This window comes from Bombina bombina, chromosome 6, assembly GCF_027579735.1.
Source record: "Bombina bombina isolate aBomBom1 chromosome 6, aBomBom1.pri, whole genome shotgun sequence".
NCBI classification, from domain to species: Eukaryota; Metazoa; Chordata; class Amphibia; order Anura; family Bombinatoridae; genus Bombina; species Bombina bombina.
The window spans coordinates 26,732,985-26,759,576 of record NC_069504.1 but is presented as its reverse complement, the minus strand read 5'-3'; the positions used below and the strand labels follow the sequence as shown (position 1 = coordinate 26,759,576).

The following is a 26,592-nucleotide window of genomic DNA, read 5'->3' as shown; positions in this document are numbered from 1 at the left end:
AGAGCTGTCGAAGGACACCAGAAACAAAATTGTAGACCTGCACCAGGCTGGGAAGACTGAATCTGCAATAGGCAAGCAGCTTGGTGTAAAGAAATCAACTGTGGGAGCAATAATTAGAAAATGGAAGACATACAAGACCACTGATGATCTCCCTCGATCTGGGGCTCCACGCAAGATCTCACCCCGTGGGGTCAAAATGATCACAAGAACGGTGAGCAAACATCTCAGAACCACACGGGGGGACCTAGTGAATGACCTGCAGAGAGCTGGGACCAACGTAACAAAGGCTACCATCAGTAACACACTACGCCGCCAGGGACTCAGATCCTGCAGTGACAGACGTGTTCCCCTGCTTAAGCCAGTACATGTCCGGGCCCATCTGAAGTATGCTAGAGAGCATTTGGATGATCCAGAAGCGGATTGGGAGAATGTCATAAGGTCAGATGAAACCAAAGTAGAACTGTTTGGTAGAAACACAACTCGTCGTGTTTGGAGTAGAGAGAATACTGAGTTGCAACCAAAGAACACCATACCTACTGTGAAGCATGGGGGTGGCAACATCATGCTTTGGGGCTGTTTCTCTGCAAAGGGAACAGGAGGACTGATCCGTGTACATGAAAGAATGAATGGGGCCATGTATTGTGAGATTTTGAGTGCAAACCTTCTTCCATCAGCAAGGGCATTGAAGATAAAACGTGGCTGGGCCTTTCAGCATGACAATGATCCCAAACACACCGCCCGGGCAACGAAGGAGTGGCTTCGTAAGAAGCATTTCAAGGTCCTGGAGTGGCCAAGCCAGTCTCCAGATCTCAACCCCATAGAAAACCTTTGGAGGGAGTTGAAAGTCCGTGCTGCCCAGCGACAGCCCCAAAACATCACTGCTCTAGAGGAGATCTGCATGCAGGAATGGGCCAACATACCAGCAGCAGTGTGTGACAACCTTGTGAAGACTTACAGAAAACGTTTGACCTCTGTCATTGCCAACAAAGGATATATAACAAAGTATTGAGATGAACTTTTAATATTGACCAAATACTTATTTTCAACCATAATTTGCAATGTGATTGTCTGGATTTGTTTACACATTTTGTCTCTCATAGTTGAGGTATACCTATGATAAAAATTACAGGCCTCTCTCATCTTCTTAAGTGGGAGAACTTGCACAATTGGTGGCTGACTAAATACTTTTTTGCCCGACTGTATCTATATCTATCTCTGGATTCGAGGCCTAGCTACACCCGGGGGGGATCGGCATCGAGCTGGATGCCGGGTTGGTAAGATCTACAGCTTCTTACATTGTGTCCCTGTTGACCCGGCCGGTCTGGGCTTATTTGTTCATTGTTCTTCCCGTGCCTGATGTTGTATACCTGTCTCTATAACGCCAGTCACCCTTTGCCGCTGCGCTGCATTCTGTCCTGCTTATCTGCTACTTAATAACAACTCTCCTCTTGCTTAAAGAGTTTTGGGCCGGAGGGCTGTGTGCATTGCTGCCCAGTATATGTAACTTTGCATTTTTGTAAATATTTTATTAACACACCTCCAAGACTAAAAATAAATAAATAATGGTGGCCACACAAAATATTGACACTTTGGGCCCAATTTGGACATTTCCACTTAGGGGTGTACTCACTTTTGTTGCCAATGGTTTAGACATTAATGGCTGTGTGTTGAGTTATTTTGAGGGGACAGCAAATTTACACTGTTATACAGGCTGTACACTCACTACTTTACATTGTAGCAAAGTGTCATTTCTTCAGTGTTGTTACATGAAAAGATATAATAAAATATTTACACTGTTATACAGGCTGTACACTCACTACTTTACATTGTAGTAAAGTGTCATTTCTTCAGTGTTGTCACATGAAATGATATAATAAAATATTTACAAAAATGTGAGTGGTGTAGTCACTTTTGTGAGATACTGTATATAAACATATATACAGCTTCTAGGTCATGAAACTTATTGTGCTAAAAGCAATAAGGAAAATAAAGTCTAGTGATATTAAGTCATTGCAGATGAGGACTCTGTAATGCATTAATAAAAATGTGGTAATGCGCTATAAGTGTTTATTATCGCGGGACTCTTTGCTGTTAACTAATCTTTTTGCAGAGCATTTGGGCAATAATTAAATATGGATAGAGAAGTGACGGCCACTTCATTACTCATGGGGGCCGCAAAAACATTTATAGCTATTAAACATTGCCAGGTGTCCTCTGTCTGCTGTCGGCCTCCACTCCAAAGGGATCCTTTTGAGTTGTGGTTATCCCAAAGCACACATTTTTATTTCCCCTTTTTTTTCCCTGATACCAGCCACAAAAAGTAAGGCACAAATCCGTAGTTGAGCCAACTGGTCATACCTGGCTTAGAGCATTTTAAGATTATTATGTACCTTTAAATAATTGTGTAAAAGTTTCCCTTGTACATTGTACTAGACAAGGGACAGTGTGTCAGACAAGACCTTAGACCTTAACTAAAATGCCAGCCTAGAGGGCAAGTCAAATATATATATGTGTGTGTGTGTATGTATATATATATATATATAATGTATGTATACATACATACACATATATATATACATACATACACATACAGTGGATATAAAAAGTCTACACACCCCTGTTAAAATGTCAGGTTTCTGCGATGTAAAAATATGAGACAAAGATAAATCATTTCAGAACTTTTTCCACCTTTAATGTGACCTTTAAACTGTACAACTCAATTGAAAAACAAACTGAAATCTTTTAGGCTGAGGGAAGAAACTATATAACTGGGGATGTAGCTGTGTTCAGAATTAAGCAATCACATTCAAAACCATGTTAAATAGGAGTCATCACACACCTGTCATCATTTAATGTGCCTCTGATTAACCCCAAATAAAGTTCAGCTGCTCTAGTCGGTCTTTCCTGACATTTTGTTAGTCGCATCCTACAGCAAAAGCCATGGTCCGCAGAGAGCTTCTAAAGCATCAGAGGGATCTCATTGTTAAAAGGTATCAGTCAGGAGAAGGGTACAAAAGAATTTCCAAGGCATTAGATATACCATGGAACACAGTGAAGACAGTCATCATCAAGTGAAGAAAATATGGCACAACAGTGACATTACCAAGAACTGGACTTCCCTCCAAAATTGATGAAAAGACAAGAAGAAAACTGATCTGGGAGGCTGCCAAGAGGCCTACAGCAACATTAAAGGAGCTGCAGGAATATCTGGCAAGTACTGGCTGTGTGGTACATGTGACAACAATCGCACGTATTCTTCATATGTCTGGGCTATGGGGTAGAGTGGCAAGACAAAAGCCTTTTCTTACGAAGAAAAACATCCAAGCCCGGCTAATTTTAGCAAAAACACATCTGAAGTTTCCCAAAAGCATGTTGCAAAAGGTGTTCTGGTCTGATGAAACCAAACTTGAACTTTTTGGCCATAATTCCAAAAGATATGTTTGGCGCAAAAACAACATTGCATATCACCAAAAGAACACCATACCCACAGTGAAGCATGGTGGTGTCAGCATCATGCTTTGGGGCTGTTTTTCTTCAGCTGGAACTGGGGCCTTAGTCAAGGTAGAGGGAATAATGAACAGTTGCAAATACCAGACAATATTGGCACAAAACCTTCAGGCTTCTGCTAGAAATCTGAACATGAAGAGGAACTTCATCTTTCATTATGACAACGACCCAAAGCATACATCCAAATCAACAAAGGAATGGCTTCACCAGAAGAAGATTAAAGTTTTGGAATGGCCCAGCCAGAGCCCAGACCTGAATCCAATTCAAAATCTGTGGGGTGATCTGAAGAGGGCTGTGCACAGGAGATGCCCTCGCATTCTGACAGATTTGGAGTGTTTTCGCAAAGAAAAGTGGGCAAATCTTGCCAAGTCAAAATGTATATATGTGTGTGTATATACTGTATGTGTGTGTGTTTATATATATATGTAAAAAGCAAACGGTAAGCCAGCTAAACCCAATTTAGTAAAATGTATATAAACCTCTGATATGTAAATAAGTATATCTGGGGGTGCACGGGAGCATAGAAATGTAATTTATACAATATGAGGAGAACAAGAAAGGAGGGAAGGGGAATTAGGATACAGTATGCTCTATGCCAGCACAAATCATATCAACTAAATCAATAGATATAAGCCCTCAAAGTGGATGTCAAACCTGTGAGTCCAGGGAGATATAGGCCCCTCCTCTATATGCATTAAAAACGCTAGTCATAGGTATATACAAAAAAAAAACATATATAACTTTAATATTGCAAAAATGTATAAGAGCGAGTAAAATATCCAATAAAAATTCTATAACCTAAGTATAGCAAGAATTACCGATCTACCAATGGCCATTGGGAAAAAGAGAAAAAATATACACAATGTCCGTGATGAACAATCAAATGTTGTCAGATGGTGTGAAGAGACAAGTCTATGTCATAAGTATGCAACATTTGAGTCCAAGGCATGCAGACAGTATTCATAATGTATATATCCCTCAGTAGGTAGCACCCTGTAGTAAGTACTTCTGGGAACTGTTACTATGCTTTGTAATGCTATATGACCGTTTCCTGACTCATAACACCATCTGTTTGCCATTCTGCTATGCTGTACTGCTGTACTTCATTTTCATCTTGCTTGGCATAACATTACTTACATAAATTGCTGCTGCTGCCTCTCATAAATACATTTTGAATACTGTCTGCATGCCTTGGACTCAAATGTTGCATACTTATGACATAGACTTGTCTCTTCACACCATCTGACAACATCTGATTGTTCATCACGGACATTGTGTATATTTTTTCTCTTTTTCCCAATGGCCATTGGTAGATCGGTAATTCTTGCTATACTTAGGTTATAGAATTTTTATTGGATATTTTACTCGCTCTTATACATTTTTGCAATATTAAAGTTATATATGGTTTTTTTGTATATACCTATGACTAGCGTTTTTTCATGCATATAGAGGGGCCTATATCTCCCTGGACTCACAGGTTTGACATCCACTTTGAGGGCTTATATCTGTTGATTTAGTTCATATGATTTGTGATGGCATAGAGCATACTGTATCCTAATTCCCCCTTTCCCCTCACCTCCTTTCTTGTTCTCTTATATTGTATATATATAGATAAAGATACAAAACTGCAGCACGACCCACCAACAGTCACCTGCCTGGGTGCAATGATACAAAGTAATAACCAAGGGAAAAAAATTGCACTCACAGGACTTTTTCAACAAGTAGTCAATATACTTTAATTAAACGTTTTTGGGGATCTTGTCCCCTTCGTCAGCATAACAAGTGAGAGAAAATCATACAATTTATAGTGAATGCTAAACAAACAAATCTCATACCTAGCGTGTAAGTGGTGCCAACGTTTCATACTGGAACGCATCTTGCGTTCCACTGTCTCTTAGAACCGGAAGTGTAATCACATGACTTCCGGAACTGTGTATGTAACATATCGTAGTGTAACAAAGAAAATAAAACAACATCAATTGTGTATACAAATTGTCACACCGTAGTGCAAAATATAATGATGCCATAAAAAGAAGGCTGTGTATAATACCACAAGTAAAGAATGTCCTACCAATCAGATAAGTTACTCTGTTACCATGGAAACCACAATCAACATTAAAATGCTGCCGTCATCTACTTATACTGATCGGTGTTATCACAAAGAAATAGTACTAAAGCTACACTATACCAGTGTCTCAAGTGATAGTGGATTTCGCATACTTCACATGTATTACTTTATATTAGTGCAATAACCACATAGACAGCTACTAATGATATTCTTAAAGTACCAGTGCACGCCTCAAAATCTACCAACAAGTTGATTTATAACCCTGTGCTCATAGCATCGGTACATACATTAGAAGTATAGTAAACATGCACTGGTAACTATGAGAATATAAGTAAATAAATACAAAAGCTGTCATATCTTGACTCCTAGTAGGTGCCTACCTACAAGATTGAACCACCTTAGTGGCTAAGTCAAAATGATAGTGGACACAATATTGTGCTGCAGGCATATGCACTGAGTCTCCTCATAATTGTATTTAAATATGTGCAATTCACACGTGAATTGTGCATCAATGTAAGCTAAAAAATGTTACAAACTATATACATTCAAAAAATTACACTTCTGGGCTACACTGTGTTGTGTCATACTCATTGTATCATGGTGCTATGTTACATACTCATTGTATCATGGTGCTATGTTACATACTCATTGTATCATGGTGCTATGTTACATACTCAGTGTATCATGGTGCTATGTTACATACTCATTGTATCATGGTGCTTTGTTACATACTCAGTGTATCATGGTGCTATGTTACATACTCATTGTATCATGGTGCTATGTTACATACTCATTGTATCATGGTGCTATGTTACATACTCAGTGTATCATGGTGCTATGTTACATACTCAGTGTATCATGGTGCTATGTTACATACTCATTGTATCATGGTGCTATGTTACATACTCATTGTATCATGGTGCTATGTTACACACTCATTGTATCATGGTGCTATGTTACATACTCATTGTATCATGGTGCTATGTTACATACTCATTGTATCATGGTGCTATGTTACACACTCATTGTATCATGGTGCTATGTTACATACTCATTGTATCATGGTGCTATGTTACATACTCATTGTATCATGGTGCTATGTTACATACTCATTGTATCATGGTGCTATGTTACATACTCATTGTATCATGGTGCTATGTTACATACTCATTGTATCATGGTGCTATGTTACACACTCATTGTATCATGGTGCTATGTTACATACTCATTGTATCATGGTGCTATGTTACATACTCATTGTATCATGGTGCTATGTTACATACTCATTGTATCATGGTGCTATGTTACATACTCATTGTATCATGGTGCTATGTTACATACTCATTGTATCATGGTGCTATGTTACATACTCATTGTATCATGGTGCTATGTTACATACTCATTGTATCATGGTGCTATGTTACATACTCATTGTATCATGGTGCTATGTTACATACTCATTGTATCATGGTGCTATGTTACATACTCATTGTATCATGGTGCTATGTTACATACTCATTGTATCATGGTGCTATGTTACATACTAATTGTATCATGGTGCTATGTTACACACTCATTGTATCATGGTGCTATGTTACATACTCATTGTATCATGGTGCTATGTTACATACTCATTGTATCATGGTGCTATGTTACATACTCATTGTATCATGGTGCTATGTTACATACTCATTGTATCATGGTGCTATGTTACATACTCATTGTATCATGGTGCTATGTTACACACTCATTGTATCATGGTGCTATGTTACACACTCATTGTATCATGGTGCTATGTTACACACTCATTGTATCATGGTGCTATGTTACATACTCATTGTATCATGGTGCTATGTTACATACTCATTGTATCATGGTGCTATGTTACATACTCATTGTATCATGGTGCTATGTTACATACTCAGTGTATCATGGTGCTATGTTACATACTCATTGTATCATGGTGCTATGTTACATACTCATTGTATCATGGTGCTATGTTACATACTAATTGTATCATGGTGCTATGTTACATACTCATTGTATCATGGTGCTATGTTACATGCTCATTGTATCATGGTGCTATGTTACATGCTCAGTGTATCATGGTGCTATGTTACATACTCATTGTATCATGGTGCTATGTTACATACTCATTGTATCATGGTGCTATGTTACATACTCATTGTATCATGGTGCTATGTTACATACTCATTGTATCATGGTGCTATGTTACATACTCATTGTATCATGGTGCTATGTTACATACTCAGTGTATCATGGTGCTATGTTACATACTCATTGTATCATGGTGCTATGTTACATACTAATTGTATCATGGTGCTATGTTACATACTCATTGTATCATGGTGCTATGTTACACACTCATTGTATCATGGTGCTATGTTACACACTCATTGTATCATGGTGCTATGTTACATACTAATTGTATCATGGTGCTATGTTACACACTCATTGTATCATGGTGCTATGTTACATACTCATTGTATCATGGTGCTATGTTACATACTCATTGTATCATGGTGCTATGTTACATACTCATTGTATCATGGTGCTATGTTACATACTCATTGTATCATGGTGCTATGTTACATACTCATTGTATCATGGTGCTATGTTACATACTCATTATATCATGGTGCTACGTTACATACTCATTGTATCATGGTGCTACGTTACATACTCATTGTATCATGGTGCTACGTTACATACTCATTGTATCATGGTGCTACGTTACATACTCATTGTATCATGGTGCTACGTTACATACTCATTGTATCATGGTGCTACGTTACATACTCATTGTATCATGGTGCTACGTTACATACTCATTGTATCATGGTGCTACGTTACATACTCATTGTATCATGGTGCTACGTTACATACTCATTGTATCATGGTGCTATGTTACATACTCATTGTATCATGGTGCTATGTTACATACTCATTGTATCATGGTGCTACGTTACATACTCATTGTATCATGGTGCTATGTTACATACTCATTGTATCATGGTGCTACGTTACATACTCATTGTATCATGGTGCTATGTTACATACTCATTGTATCATGGTGCTATGTTACATACTCATTGTATCATGGTGCTATGTTACATACTCATTGTATCATGGTGCTATGTTACATACTCATTGTATCATGGTGCTATGTTACATACTCATTGTATCATGGTGCTATGTTACATACTCATTGTATCATGGTGCTATGTTACATACTCATTGTATCATGGTGCTATGTTACATACTCATTGAACCTCTCATATGGCCAACATTATCTGAGCGCATATATTATCTTCTAGTGTGTTAAATATACCATACTAAAGCTCATGTCTGAGGATTTGCAACTAATGTATTCGGTGTATGACCCACCTAGATCACAGCCCATGATATATTGCAAGCCATGCTCATAAGCTTGATATTTAAACCAACTCTTAGCATAATTATACATATTTCCAAAAGTTAAAAGTTCATATACACTCGAATCTCCATATCCAAAACCACAGTGTCCTTATGCATGCTCATCCATACAATGATCATTTGGACACCTGATTGGGCACACCTTGTTCTGTTTAAACAGAGCATGAACAAATGAAATGATGCATATGTATGGAAAAGTAACTTGCTGTCCATGAACCGGTAGTGTGTATAATTTAGTGACCACCCACGTACACCTAGACTTCCACCCAGCAATCAGGATACAAAATGCTCCCAATGCTGTGTGCAGTCAGCACAGGGAAGACAGCGGCCCCAACAAGTGGGACCACCAGACTACCCTACGCCCAACAGAGTCCCAGCGCCATGAGGATGGAGTTACATTAGTGCTTTAAAATCCGGTACTGCATTCAATCCACCAGGATGTATCGTGCCCAATCGATATATCCATCGAGCCTCAAGCAGCAAAAGCATCCTGTTTCTGTCTCCCCCTCTATCCAGGGCAGGGACATGGTCGATAAGAATGTACCGGATTGAAGACACTGGATGGCCTTCTCTGGCACAATGCCTTGCTACCGGTTGGTCACAGTCACCCTGTTGTAATGCCAATCGAATTGCATGCCTATGGTTTGCCATGCGTTCCCTTAGTGTTCCTGAGGTTTTATCCACAGGTATCTCCCAGCTGACCGGAGTGGGTGACAAGTTTCTACAAAGAGGATACAGACCAAGATTGGTTAAAGAAATGATTGAGGAAGTGTCACTCCTAACCCAGTCCGACCTAATCACTGTGAAACCAAAGCTTGAATCCAGGGAAAAGCTGATTATGGCTACTACATTTACACCAAGTACCAGGAAAACTGGACAAATACTTCGAACCCACTGTCCAATTGTGACATCGGACCGAAAACTCCACTTTGCCAATAACCTAGACCCTATAGTGGGTTTCAAACGGGGAACCAATTTGAAGGCTCTGCTGGTGAAAACAGATCCCAAACTGAGTTATACCACCAAGGATAAGGCTAACATAAAAGGATCCTATCGCTTATTGGTTTGTACTACATGTAATGGACTGATCAACACCAAATCCTTTCATCATCCACATACCAACCAGAACTATGTCATCAGACACTCTCTATCATGTACCACTACACACGTTGTGTACTTATTGTTTTGCTCATGTTCCAGTTTTTATGTGGGTTAAACCTCAGGAACACTAAGTGAACGCATGGCAAACCATAGGCATTCAATTCGATTGGCGTTACAACAGGGTGACTGTGACCAACCGGTAGCAAGGCATTGTGCCAGAGAAGGCCATCCAGTGTCTTCAATCCGGTACATTCTTATCGACCATGTCCCTGCCTTGGATAGAGGGGGAGACAGAAACAGGATGCTTTTGCTGCTTGAGGCTCGATGGATATATCGATTGGGCACGATATATCCTGGTGGATTGAATGCAGTACCGGATTTTAAAGCACTAATGTAACTCCATCCTCATGGCGCTGGGACTCTGTTGGGCGTAGGGTAGTCTGGTGGTCCCACTTGTTGGGGCCGCTGTCTTCCCTGTGCTGACAGCACACAGCATTGGGAGCATTTTGTATCCTGATTGCTGGGTGGAAGTTTAGGTGTACGTGGGTGGTCACTAAATTATACACACTACCGGTTCATGGACAGCAAGTTACTTTTCCATACATATGCATCATTTCATTTGTTCATGCTCTGTTTAAACAGAACAAGGTGTGCCCAATCAGGTGTCCAAATGATCATTGTATGGATGAGCATGCATAAGGACACTGTGGTTTTGGATATGGAGATTCGAGTGTATATGAACTTTTAAGTTTTGGATATATATATGATTATACTAAGAGTTGGCTTAAATATCAAGCTTATGAGCATGGCTTGTAATATATCATGGGCTGTGATCTAGGTGGGTTATACACCGAATACATTAGTTGCAAATCCTCAGACATGAGCTTTAGTATGGTATATTTAACACACTAGAAGATAATATATGCGCTCAGATAATGTTGGCCATATGAGAGGTTCAATTAGTATGTAACATAGCACCATGATACAATGAGTATGTAACATAGCACCATGATACAATGAGTATGTAACATAGCACCATGATACAATGAGTATGTAACATAGCACCATGATATAATGAGTATGTAACATAGCACCATGATACAATGAGTATGTAACATAGCACCATGATACAATGAGTATGTAACATAGCACCATGATACAATGAGTATGTAACATAGCACCATGATACAATGAGTATGTAACATAGCACCATGATATAATGAGTATGTAACATAGCACCATGATACAATGAGTATGTAACATAGCACCATGATACAATGAGTATGTAACATAGCACCATGATACAATGAGTATGTAACATAGCACCATGATACAATGAGTGTGTAACATAGCACCATGATACAATGAGTGTGTAACATAGCACCATGATACAATGAGTGTGTAACATAGCACCATGATACAATGAGTGTGTAACATAGCACCATGATACAATGAGTGTGTAACATAGCACCATGATACAATGAGTATGTAACATAGCACCATGATACAATGAGTATGTAACATAGCACCATGATACAATGAGTATGTAACATAGCACCATGATACAATGAGTATGTAACATAGCACCATGATACAATGAGTATGTAACATAGCACCATGATACAATGAGTATGTAACATAGCACCATGATACAATGAGTATGTAACATAGCACCATGATACAATGAGTATGTAACATAGCACCATGATACAATGAGTATGTAACATAGCACCATGATACAATGAGTATGTAACATAGCACCATGATACAATGAGTATGTAACATAGCACCATGATACAATGAGTATGTAACATAGCACCATGATACAATGAGTATGTAACATAGCACCATGATACAATGAGTATGTAACATAGCACCATGATACAATGAGTGTGTAACATAGCACCATGATACAATGAGTATGTAACATAGCACCATGATACAATGAGTATGTAACATAGCACCATGATACAATGAGTATGACACAACACAGTGTAGTCCGAAAGTGTAATTTTTTGAATGTATATAGTTTGTAACATTTTTTAGCTAAACATTGATGCACAAGATGCGTTCCAGTACGAAACTTTGGCGCCACTTTCATGCTAGGTATGAGATTTGTTTGTTTAGCATTCACTATAAATTGTGTGATTTTCTCTCACTTGTTATGCTGATGAAGGGGACAAGATCCCTGAAAATGTTTCATTAAAGTATATTGACTACTTGTTGAAAAAGTCCTGTAAGTGCAATTTTTTTCCCTTGGTTATATATAGCCAAATTTCCTGTACCAAGCACTCTCGCTCTTTCATGCCCAGGTGCCGGTACATAAATATATATTATATTATATATATAATCCAAAATGAGAGACCGCACTCATAGGTCTTATAGTTCCACCAAAGTGAAATTTATTCCCAGTAACATTTCGGGGTTTCCCCCTTTATCAAACACAAAAAGAAAACGTGACATACCTTACTTTATACCCCACATCGATATCTCTATCCAGCTCTGTCAAGCAGAACTTCCGGTGGCGTCTCCCCCTTGCTACTGCGCATGCGTGGAGCAGCACCATGGAAGCCCGACTTGGCCAACTGAGAAAGCAAAGTAAAAATTACCGTAACTAAGATACGTAATAATACACATAACAGAAAACAGAAGAAAGTTCATCACCATTCTTAGTATATCATGGATCTATAACAAATGAAATGCTTTTATTGTAGAACACTTAAACATTCTACAATAGTCTTATCTTTTTTCATCACACATATAATGCTTATTTAACACTATACCTTTGAGACTACTGCAAGTCTGTAAAATGGATATGCCACGAACGATGTTATCAGCCACAATTAATACTATACATCAGTCAGAAAACATCTATGTCGTATATATATTACCTGGAATATAAACATTTCAATGATAAATATTTGTAACTTGAATTATATAAATAAATACAAGTATGTGACATATGTGTGTTATCCGGTGTGTAATCTATATAGATTCCACACAACAGGTAAAAACACTTTGTGTTCATATTAAAACAAGGTAAATATATACTGCTCACCTTAAGTACATTGGCATGTTATAAACACTTATACCCAAAAATAGGTATCCCATGATCTACATATTACAAACTACTAACAGGCTAAAACACTGTAGATCAAAGTGAGTATTTAGGCCCTTTGGCATTAGTGTGTCCAGAGTATGAATCCATCTGGATATTTTTTGCAACAGAAGCCTTCCCCTGTCCCCTCCCCTTGTGAGTGGGGGGGACATGATCAATGATGACATATTTCAAGCCCACAACAGTGTGCTTATATTTGGCAAAATATCTTGCCACAGGCTGATCAGAGTCTCCTTTAACAATTGCAGCCCGTATGGCTGCCCTGTGATTTGCCATTCTTGTTCGCAGGTAATCAGTCGTTTTGCCTACATAAAATCTGCCACATATACAATGTAACAGATATATCACAAATTTAGTGGTACAGGTCACCCGATATTTAATCTAAAATTTCTTATTAGTCCATGGATGTATGAACTCCGTACATTGAGTTAGTGCACTGCAAGTTGTGCACCCTGTACATTTACAGCATCCTACTGTCCTACTACAGATATTGATGTTGTTTGTCTTGAGGAAGGCTTCAGTCAAAGCCGAAACGTCGACTATGAAGAATTGTTGATACTAAAAATAAATAACTTTGTTTTGCAAATACTAAAAAACCTGAGAATGCCCTTCATTCTACAAATATTGATATATATATATATATATATATATATATATATATATATAAAATTAAACACACACATATATATATATATATATATATATATATATATATATATATATATATTTCTTCTGTTATGTGTGATCAGTCCACGGGTCATCATTACTTCTGGGATATAACTCCTCCCCAACAGGAAATGCAAGAGGATTCACCCAGCAGAGCTGCATATAGCTCCTCCCCTCTACGTCAGTCCCAGTCATTCTCTTGCACCCAACGACTAGATAGGATGTGTGAGAGGACTATGGTGATTATACTTAGTTTTTATGACTTCAATCAAAAGTTTGTTATTTTAAAATAGCACCGGAGCGTGTTATTACTTCTCTGACAGAGTTTGAGGAAGAATCTGACAGAGATTTTTACTATGATTTTAACCGGAGTCGTTAAGATCATATTGCTGTTCTCGACCATCTGAGGGAGGTAAAGGCTTCAGATCAGGGGACAGCGGGCAGATGAATCTGCATTGAGGTATGTGGCAGTTTTTATTTTCTGAATGGAATTGATGAGAAAAGCCTGCCATACCGTTAAAATGACATGTATGTATACACTTCAGTATTCTGGGGATGGTATTTCACCGGAACTACTCTGTTAAAGGTCACTAATCCTTTTAATAACTATTCTCATGTTAAACGTTTTTGCTGGAATGTAGAATCGTTTACATTGCTGAGGTACTGTGTGAATAAATATTTGGGCATTATTTTCCACTTGGCAGTTTTTTGCTTTAATTGTGACAGTTTCTTTTCTCTTCACTGCTGTGTGGGAGAGGGAGGGGCCGTTTTTGACGCTCTTTGCTACGCATCAAAAAATTCCAGTCAGTTACTTTTATATTTCCTGCATGATCCGGTTCATCTCTGACAGATCTCAGGGGTCTTCAAACTTCTTTGAAGGGAGGTAAATTCTCTCAGCAGAGCTGTGAGAATCCTTATAGTGACTGTGAATAAAAACGTTGTTTTATTTCTTATGTACAAATTTAATTAGTGTTGTTTTTACTAATGGGAACAAACCTTTGCTAAAAGTTGTGTTGTTTTAAAGCTTGATGCTATAACTGTTTTTCAGTTCATTATTTCAACTGTCATTTAATCGTTAGTACCTCTTTGAGGCACAGTGCGTTTTTTTGCTAAAAAAGATTATAACCAAGTTGTAAGTTTTTTGCTAGTGTGTTAAACATGTCTGACTCAGAGGAAGATATCTGTGTCATTTGTTCCAATGCCAAGGTGGAGCCCAATAGAAATTTATGTACTAACTGTATTGATGCTACTTTAAATAAAAGTCAATCTGTACAATGTGAACAAATTTCACCAAACAGCGAGGGGAGAGTTATGCCGACTAACTCGCCTCACGCGGCAGTACCTGCATCTCCCGCCCGGGAGGTGCGTGATATTTTGGCGCCTAGTACATCTGGGCGGCCATTACAGATAACATTACAAGATATGGCTACTGTTATGACTGAAGTTTTGTCTAAATTACCAGAACTAAGAGGCAAGCGTGATCACTCTGGGGTGAGAACAGAGTGCGCTGACAATGCTAGGGCCATGTCTGATACTGCGTCACAGCTCGCAGAGCATGAGGACGGAGAGCTTCATTCTGTGGGTGACGGTTCTGATCCAAACAGATTGGACTCAGATATTTCAAATTTTAAATTTAAATTGGAGAACCTCCGTGTACTACTAGGGGAGGTCTTAGCAGCTCTCAACGATTGTAACACCGTTGCAATACCAGAGAAGCTGTGTAGGTTGGATAAATACTTTGCGGTACCGGCGAGTACTGACGTTTTTCCTATACCTAAGAGACTAACTGAAATTGTTACTAAGGAGTGGGATAGACCCGGTGTGCCGTTCTCACCCCCTCCTATATTTAGAAAGATGTTTCCAATAGACGCCACCACTCGGGACTTATGGCAAACGGTCCCCAAGGTGGAGGGAGCAGTTTCTACTTTAGCTAAGCGTACCACTATCCCGGTGGAGGATAGCTGTGCTTTCTCAGATCCAATGGATAAGAAATTAGAGGGTTACCTTAAGAAAATGTTTGTTCAACAAGGTTTTATATTACAACCCCTTGCATGTATCGCGCCGATTACGGCTGCGGCAGCATTTTGGATTGAGTCGCTTGAAGAGAACCTTAGTTCCTCTACGCTAGACGACATTACGGACAGGCTTAGAGTCCTTAAACTAGCTAATTCTTTCATTTCGGAGGCCGTAGTACATTTAACCAAACTTACGGCTAAGAACTCAGGATTCGCCATACAGGCACGCAGGGCGCTGTGGCTAAAATCCTGGTCAGCTGATGTTACTTCTAAGTCCAAATTACTTAATATACCTTTCAAGGGGCAGTCCTTATTCGGGCCCGGTTTGAAAGAAATTATCGCTGACATTACGGGAGGTAAGGGCCACGCCCTACCTCAGGACAAGGCCAAAGCTAAGGCTAGACAGTCTAATTTTCGTCCCTTTCGGAATTTCAAAACAGGAGCAGCATCAACCTCCACTGCACCAAAACAGGAAGGAGCTGTTGCTCGTTACAGGCAAGGCTGGAAGCCTAACCAGTCCTGGAACAAGAGCAAGCAGGCCAGGAAACCTGCTGCTGCCCCAAAGACAGCATGAACCGAGAGCCCCCGATCCGGGACCGGATCTAGTGGGGGGCAGACTCTCTCTCTTCGCCCAGGTCTGGGCAAGAGATGTTCAGGATCCCTGGGCACTAGAGATCATATCTCAGGGATACCTTCTAGACTTCAAATTATCTCCCCCAAGAGGGAGATTTCATCTGTCAAGGTTGTCAACAAACCAGATAAAGAAAGAAGCGTTTCTACGCTGCGTACAAGATCTGTTAACAATGGGAGTGATCCATCCGGTTCCGCGGTCGGAACTAGGACAAGGGTTCTACTCAAACCTGTTCGTGGTTCCCAAAAAAGAGGGAACTTTCAGGCCAATCTTAGATTTAAAGATTCTAAACAAATTCCTAAGAGTTCCATCGTTCAAAATGGAAACTATTCGGACAATCCTTCCCATGATCCAAGAGGGTCAGTACATGACCACAGTGGATTTAAAGGATGCTTACCTTCACATACCGATCCACAAGGATCATCACCGGTATCTAAGGTTTGCCTTCTTAGACAGGCACTACCAGTTTGTAGCTCTTCCATTCAGATTGGCTACGGCTCCAAGAATCTTCACAAAGGTTCTGGGTGCCCTTCTGGCGGTACTAAGGCCGCGAGGGATTTCGGTAGCTCCATACCTAGACGACATTCTAATACAAGCTTCAAGCTTTCAAACTGCCAAGTCTCATACAGAGTTAGTTCTGGCATTTCTAAGGTCGCATGGATGGAAAGTGAACGAAAAGAAGAGTTCTCTTTTTCCTCTCACAAGAGTTCCATTCTTGGGGACTCTTATAGATTCTGTAGAAATGAAGATTTACCTGACAGAGGACAGGTTAACAAAGCTTCAAAATGCATGCCGTGCCCTTCATTCCATTCAACACCCGTCAGTAGCTCAATGTATGGAGGTGATCGGCTTAATGGTAGCGGCAATGGACATAGTACCTTTTTGCACGCCTACACCTCAGACCTCTGCAATTATGCATGCTAAGTCAGTGGAATGGGGATTACTCAGATTTGTCCCCTACTCTGAATCTGAATCAAGAGACCAGAAATTCTCTTCTATGGTGGCTTCATCAGCCACACCTGTCCAGGGGGATGCCATTCAGCAGGCCAGACTGGACAATCGTAACAACAGACGCCAGCCTACTAGGTTGGGGCGCTGTCTGGAATTCTCTGAAGGCTCAGGGACTATGGAATCAGGAGGAGAGTCTCCTTCCAATAAACATTCTGGAATTGAGAGCAGTTCTCAATGCCCTTCTGGCTTGGCCCCAATTAACAACTCGGGGGTTCATCAGGTTTCAGTCGGACAACATCACGACTGTAGCTTACATCAACCATCAGGGAGGGACAAGAAGCTCCCTAGCAATGGTGGAAGTATCAAAGATAATTCGCTGGGCAGAGTCACACTCTTGCCACCTGTCAGCAATCCACATCCCGGGAGTGGAGAACTGGGAGGCGGATTTCTTGAGTCGCCAGACTTTTCATCCGGGGGAGTGGGATCTTCATCCGGAGGTCTTTGCCCAAATACTTCGACGTTGGGGCAAACCAGAGATAGATCTCATGGCGTCTCGCCAGAACGCCAAACTTCCTCGCTACGGGTCCAGATCCAGGGATCCGGGAGCGGTTCTGATAGATGCTTTGACAGCACCTTGGAAATTCGGGATGGCTTATGTGTTTCCACCCTTCCCGATGCTTCCTCGATTGATTGCCAGAATCAAACAGGAGAGAGCATCAGTGATTCTAATAGCGCCTGCATGGCCACGCAGGACTTGGTATGCAGATCTAGTGGACATGTCATCCTGTCCGCCTTGGTCTCTACCTCTAAGACAGGACCTTCTGATACAGGGTCCATTCAAACATCAAAATCTAACTTCTCTGAAGCTGACTGCTTGGAAATTGAACGCTTGATTTTATCAAAACGTGGTTTTTCTGAGTCAGTTATTGATACCCTGATACAGGCTAGAAAGCCTGTTACCAGAAAGATTTACCATAAAATATGGCGTAAATACCTATACTGGTGCGAATCCAAACGTTACTCCTGGAGTAAGGTTAGGATCCCTAGGATATTGTCTTTTCTACAAGAAGGGTTAGAAAAGGGTTTATCAGCTAGTTCATTAAAGGGACAGATTTCAGCTCTGTCCATCTTGTTACACAGGCGTCTGTCAGAAAATCCAGACGTCCAGGCTTTTTGTCAGGCTTTAGCTAGGATCAAGCCTGTGTTTAAAGCTGTTGCTCCGCCATGGAGTTTAAACTTAGTTCTTAACGTTTTACAGGGTGTTCCGTTTGAACCCCTTCATTCCATTGATATAAAATTGTTATCTTGGAAAGTTCTGTTTTTAATGGCTATTTCCTCGGCTCGAAGAGTCTCTGAGTTATCAGCCTTACATTGTGATTCTCCTTATCTGATTTTTCACTCAGACAAGGTGGTTCTGCGTACTAAACCTGGGTTCTTACCTAAGGTAGTCACTAACAGGAATATCAATCAAGAGATTGTTGTTCCATCCTTGTGCCCAAATCCTTCTTCAAAGAAGGAACGTCTTCTACACAATCTAGATGTAGTTCGTGCCCTCAAGTTCTACTTGCAGGCAACTAAAGATTTTCGCCAAACTTCTTCCCTGTTTGTCGTTTATTCTGGACAGAGGAGAGGTCAAAAAGCTTCCGCTACCTCTCTCTCTTTTTGGCTTCGTAGCATAATACGTTTAGCCTATGAGACTGCTGGACAGCAGCCTCCTGAAAGAATTACAGCTCACTCCACTAGAGCTGTGGCTTCCACTTGGGCCTTTAAGAATGAGGCCTCTGTTGAACAGATTTGCAAGGCTGCAACTTGGTCTTCGCTTCATACTTTTTCCAAATTTTACAAATTTGACACTTTTGCTTCTTCGGAGGCTATTTTTGGGAGAAAGGTTCTTCAGGCAGTGGTTCCTTCTGTATAATGAGCCTGCCTATCCCTCCCGTCATCCGTGTACTTTTGCTTTGGTATTGGTATCCCAGAAGTAATGATGACCCGTGGACTGATCACACATAACAGAAGAAAACATAATTTATGCTTACCTGATAAATTCCTTTCTTCTGTTGTGTGATCAGTCCACGGCCCGCCCTGTTTTAAGGCAGGTAAATATCTTTTAAATTATACTCCAGTCACCACTTCACCCTTGGTTACTCCTTTCTCGTTGATTCTTGGTCGAATGACTGGGACTGACGTAGAGGGGAGGAGCTATATGCAGCTCTGCTGGGTGAATCCTCTTGCATTTCCTGTTGGGGAGGAGTTATATCCCAGAAGTAATGATGACCCGTGGACTGATCACACAACAGAAGAAAGGAATTTATCAGGTAAGCATAAATTATGTTATACACACACACACACACACATATATATATATATATATATATATATATATATATATGTACACACACACACACACACATATATATATATATATATGTACACACACATATATATACACACATATATATATACATACATACATACACACACACACACACATATATATATATATATACATACATACACACACACACACATATATATATCACGTGCTGACTAATATGATGAAAGGCATTAAGTTTACGCATGCCTTTCATCATATTAGTCAGCATGTGATAATTAAATGAAGAGTTGTATACCTAAAATTCTAACATGTGGTTGTATTTGAATTTATACAAGTGATGTGTATTCTGCATTATATGAAGCGAAACTAAGTAGGGCTGGAGACACGTTAGAAATAGCATTGAACCTCGCTGGAAGGTACAGTGCTGGTGTCCATGTGATTAAGTATATGGCACAAGCTGTTACCTGTCTTTCCTGTTTGTTCAGTCTGTTAGTTCATTTTTGTCACAACTTTCAATGTTATGTATGCTTGATTCACTATTGTTTTTGATGACACTATTCCCATTGGTCCACAAGTGTAGTGTCCACATTATACTACCTGTTCAGTGAAGGTGTAAATGTTTTCATTTATGACACATTTTGTGATGTGTAGGAGGCACCGATATGACACGAGATTGTTGATAAACATTAAGACGGAATGACGCCAGTACTGACGTACATCCGCATGAACCGGATCCGGAAGTAAAATAACTTCTGAATCTGGATACACGCTAGTAGTAAGTAGCGATCACTGAGGTGATAGAGGTAATAAAAGATGTTTCCTGATATTTTATTTTATTTTGATGCATACTTGTGTAGATACAGAAATTTGTATATTTCAATTTTAAATTGATTATGCTAATGAATATGTTTGATGTTGAACACTTGGTTTATAATAAATGGTGTAACGACACCGGAAATGGTTGATATGTAAACTTCTGGGTCTTGCTAGGGGGTAACCGGACATGATGTAATGTTGGCGCCTTTTTTTAACAGGATGTAGGAGGTTACTGTGTATTAGTTCACTTATATAAACTTGTGTGTATTTGTACACATTATGTTCTGAGGAAGGGGAGGTTCACTCCCCGGAACGTCAGTAAACTTGACTCACTTTGAAGAAATCCTGGTTTGTTTGCTGTTGTTGTGAAGATATATATATAAATTAGGGATGCACCAAAACTTTCGGCTGAAAATTGGCCTATCCCATTTCAGTTGAAAGAGAGGCAAACCGACCGAATATTACTCCTCCTTAGAAATAATGAAAACATCTGGTTATATGGACACATGCGGTAGGCTGTGAGGGAGGAGATGCAGCTTCTGCCCTTAGTGCGCTTCCAGCGCGTTTTGTATTTATACCAGGAGCTTGTGTTCGGACAAAACAGAGAACCGTGTCACTTCCTTTGAATGCGCATAAATTCCTGCCCGCATGCGTCAGGGCTTCAGTCAAATTCCTGGACCCTGTTTAACATACATGCGCGTGATTTTTAACAATTAATTATCACGCTACACCAGGGCACTTGGAAATCACGCAACGTATATATTTTTTTCTGATTGGGAAGGCGAAAGGGTTGACTTCTGGACTAAGTAAAACGGCCCCTTCTTCTTAGTTTTACAATATCCATGGCATTTCCCTAAGTTACATTTCTCGTCCATGTTTTTAACATTTGATGCTGCATTTTTATAAAAATGTGACATGTTTCTATAACACTCAGTTAAATCAGTATGAATGAGGAGTGTCATATTTATTGCACAAATTGTCAATATTGTTTAAAAAAAATGATTGAAGTGTGTCATACTTCCTTAAAAATGAATGAGGTGTCATATTTGATGCAAAAAGTTGAAGGGTGTCATAAAGAAATTAAGGGTGTCATATTGTAATTTGTATGTTAAAAAAATCATTGTCGGGATGCTATACTGACTTAAGACATTAAAGGGACATAATACTCATATGCTAAATCACTTGAAACTGATGCAGTATAACTGTAAAAAGCTGACAGGAAAATATCACCTGAACATCTCTATGTAAAAAAGGAAGATATTTTACCTCACAATCTCCTCAGCTCAGCAGAGTAAGTTCTTTGTAAAAAGTTATACTCAGCTGCTCCCAGCTGCAGGTAAAAAATTTTTTTTAAAAAAATGAAGAAATGAAGAGCAGTCACTCTTACTGTGATCTCATGAGATTTGACTTAACTCTCATGAGATTTCATAGTAAGCTTCCTTTACCTGATTGGTGAAATAATATGAGAGTTCATGAGGCTCATCCTTTCAGCTGTCCCAGGACAGACACACTAATATGCTGCTTAGAAATCCTTTACAATGGGATGTGGCTACTGAGGAACTTTTGAGGTAAAATATCTTTCTTTTTTACATAGAGATGTTCAGGTGATATTTTCTAGTCAGCTTTTTACAGCTATGCTGCATCACTTTCAAGTGTTTAAACATTTGGGTATTATGGCCCTTTAAGGGTGTCATGTTTGTAGAAAATTAATGAAGTGTGTTATACTACCTTAAAAATGAATGTGGTGTCATATTTGTTGCAAAAAGTTGAAGGCTGTCATAATTATGAAATTAATTAGCTGTGTCATTTTGTTTGTTAAAAAAAATCAATGAGGGGGTGTCATACTGACTTAAGAAATGAATGAGGGGTGTCATTTTAAATTAAGAAATGCATGAGGGTGTCATATATTGATTGTAAATACTGACTTAAGAACTAGGGAGATATCATATCAAATGTAAATGCAAAAACAAATGAGGGTAGCATATTTAATGCAAACAAATGAATGAGTGGTGTCATACTGCCCTAAAATAGTGGTATTATATTGCTTAAGAAATATGTCACATTTTTATAAAAATGAATGAAGCGTCACATGATAAAAACCATGGACGAGAAATACCATATATCTTGTTTGTAACTTAGGGAATGCCATGGCTATTGTAAAATCAAGCAAAAGGGGCCGTTTCACTAAGCCCAGAGTCCTGTCTTCTCATCCCAATTAGAAAAAAAAAAGTTGCGCGATTCCCAAGTTTCCCTGTGTAGCAGGAAGCGGTATAGCAATCATTAAAAATCACACACGTGTGTTATATCCAGTACAGACAAGCGATCATGCCGATAATAATTAGATGACAAAAGTAATGAGTCACATAATGATCAACAAAGAACAATATTTATTTAGGTCCGCTGTCTAGCATAAAAATAAAAAAGACAGCATTCTAAACAGGGGCGAGGGTACAAGGATATACACAAGAAAAAAAAAAAAGAAATGACAAACCTGCAGCCTTCTCTTGGAGTTGACACAAGCAAGTGCTACTAACAGACCAGCTGGGTAACTTAGGATGCTTTCCATTCTGCACCATGAGGTACAGTAAATTAAATATCTAGCACAGCAAAGCAACATCTGTTTCTGTGCTAGTGCCAAACAAACAAGGCAATTAAAGAATACCTTTAACTATTTTAAAATCATTTTGTGAAAAAGTCATTTTCGGTTTCGTTTTTTTGGCCAAGGGCATCCTGAATTTTCGGTTTTGGTCCACAATTTTCATTTCGGTGCATCCCTAATATTAATTATATACAGTATATATATATATATATATATATATATATATATGTATGTGTGTGTGTATATATATAGATATATGTGTGTGTATGTATGTATATATATATGTGTGTGCTCATAGGAAAAAAGTATTTCATAGACACGCATTGTGACAGACCCTTCTGTCAGTACTGAAAGAGTTAACTTTGTTCAGCTTTAAGAAGCTATTTTCTAAAGACAAGGTTTCTAGCCTCAGCTATTGTGTACTGTAATTAAGTTTAGTGATAAACATTCACATTGTTTACTCACATCCAGAGAGCAGACGCCCAAGTGATAAGAAAGACTAAATTGTTTATCTGCTTAAGTAATGTAATTCTATTGTATCATGTCAAAGGGCGTTTTCCCTCTATCTAATGTACAATATTCATTCAACCCCCCATCTGGGGTCAGACCTGCATAAATACTGGGCATATAGCCTTCAATAAAGTGCATTCTGTTTTAACCTTCAATGTGGAGCCTGGTCTCATGTTTGAGGGGGGAATTCGCTGGGTTGTGAGTTGCTGATCCCATATTCAGGACATCTTTCATCTGGTATTAACCCTTGGTATACGGGTTATACCGTAACAATTGGTGGCAAGTGACGGGATGATCCTCATCGCCCAGAAGAGCAACTACACAAGCCAGTAACCTCAGGAAGAGGGGGATTATTACAATACTGACCAAGATGGAAAGAGTACCAGGGACCGTAGGAACCAATGGGCTCAGCATATCAGACAGAACCCCCGTAGAAGCAAGCTTTGATCGGGCGGTTAAAATAAGACTGGCACATTATGGCCCCAACCCATCTGCGGAAATTATCGACCGGGTCATAACAGCTGTGGAGGCCAACCTACTTCGCCAAAGCAGCGCTGCAGCAGCCGAAGTCACAGAAACCCCAGTGGAAAAGAGAAAAGTAAATTTTGCAGCTTTTAAAAACTTCCTGGAAACAGAAGGAGAGATTGATGGGTACCTTGCGGATTTTGAGAGGCAATGTGCACTACACAAGGTACCCGCAGAGGACTGGGTCATGATATTATCCAGAAAATTATCCGGCCGGGCCAGAGAGGCTTTTCGGGCCATTCCAGATGAGGAAGTCAGGGATTATAATACTGTAAAAGAGGCTCTGCTCTCCAGGTATGCGGTTACTCCGGAGGCGGTTCAGAGACACTTTTAAATTAGCTGGTGATTCCTACGTTGAGTGGGCATATAAGGTGCACCGCACAGCATCTTACTGGATGGCGAGGTGCCAAGCCGTATCTGGGGAAGAGGTGCTGCAGCTATTCCTGTTGGAACATTGCTTTGACAAGTTATCAGCAGGAGTTAGAGAGTGGGTTCGGGACTGTAAACCCTCCACCCTGCATGAAGCTGCTCGCCTGGCAGATGAGTATACGGATGCCCGCAAACTGGACACTGCTACCCCTAAGCCCCCTGCTAGAGTGGAGTACAGACCCCCAGTCACCCCAGCAGCTGCCAGTTACCAACCCCCGGCGCACCGCTATACCACACGGCCTCCGGCCACGAACTATCCTCAGAGAGCCCGGTTCAATTCAAGGGACTACTCACAACCTATTCGGTGCTTTGGATGTAAGCAACTAGGGCACAAAAGACCAGAGTGTCCCCTAAACGCAGCGAACCAAGCACAGTCCTGGAGAAGACCCGCCGGCAGAATCCCACGTAACCCTCAGCCTGCGGCCCATTACGTAGAGGAGCAAGAATGCTGGGGCATCCTACATGAAGCAGACCCCGTGCAAGCTGCCCACCGGAATAACCGGCAACTGGTTAAAGTGAATGGGAAAGAGGTCAGTGGTCTACGGGATACTGGTGCTACCATGACCTTGCTTCAAAAGAACTTGGTGTCTGAGAAACAGCACACTGGAGACACTGTGGCTGTGAGGGTAGCAGGGGGCACTGTGTTCCGCCTACCTGTTGCCCAGATACATTTGGATTGGAGAGGGGGCGCTAGACCTGTGAATGTGGGGGTCATGAAGGACTTATCTGCTGATGTTCTCCTTGGAAATAACTTGGCCCCCCTTGTTTCTGCCTACGCTCCCATGGGTCCCACTGTTATTAACCCTGTGACTACCCGTGCCCAGATCCGTGCCGCAAAGACTGACCCACCTGCTGCTGAGCCCCAGGACGCTGAGCTCAGTAAATCTCTATCCGCTATTGATACGTGGGAGTCCCGTTACAATGCGCTGATGAAGGAGAAGAGTCAAATAGAGGATGAAATGGTCATGTTAAACAATCACGTAAGAGTGCTAGCGGGAGAGAAGAGGAGCGCAGAGGAAAAAGCACGTTTAGCACGGGAATCTCTGCTAGACAAGCTGCACCGACAGACTGCAGAAAACACCAGCTTGAGAGTGGAACATGAAACATTAAAGACAAACTTAGCGACACTGGAGGAGAAGCTGACGCTGGCTCATAGTGAGGTGCAGCAACTCAAGGGCACCCTATGTCAGTATGAAGGGATTGTGGATACCTATAAAGAGCAGGTACAAAAACCACGTAAAGAAGCTGATGAGATTTTGAAGGACTGTTTAGCCCTGGTCTGGGCACTGAAGAAGTTGAACCCTTATTTATACGGGCAGGAATTCTCTCACATAATGGGAATACAGATGGATTGTCCCGGCAAACTGACATGCCTATCACCTCCTAGTCCGGTCATCCCCAGTTTGACCCGCAAAAGGGTCAAGCCGGGTCTGCCGGAGTGTTCCACTAGGAGGGAGCTATGTGACAGACCCTTCTGTCAGTACTGAAAGAGTTAACTTTGTTCAGCTTTAAGAAGCTATTTTCTGAAGACAAGGTTGCTAGCCTCAGCTATTGTGTACTGTAATTAAGTTTAGTGATAAACATTCACATTGTTTACTCACATCCAGAGAGCAGACGCCCAAGTGATAAGAAAGACTAAATTGTTTATTTGCTTAAGTAATGTAATTCTATTGTATCATGTCAAAGAGCGTTTTCCCCCTATCTAATGTACAATATTCTTTCAACCCCCCATCTGGGGTCAGACCTGCATAAATACTGGGCATATAGCCTTCAATAAAGTGCATTCTGTTTTAACCTTCAATGTGGAGCCTGGTCTCATGTTTGAGGGGGGGAATTCGCTGGGTTGTGATTTGCTGATCCCATAT

General features: G+C 40.3%; 1 protein-coding gene across 1 annotated transcript in view; it reads left to right on the top strand.

Annotated features, from left to right (window-relative positions):
- Positions 1-26,592, top strand: part of POLR1H (RNA polymerase I subunit H) — an 83,083-nt gene that overhangs the window by 44,957 nt on the left and 11,534 nt on the right. The window lies entirely within an intron of this gene.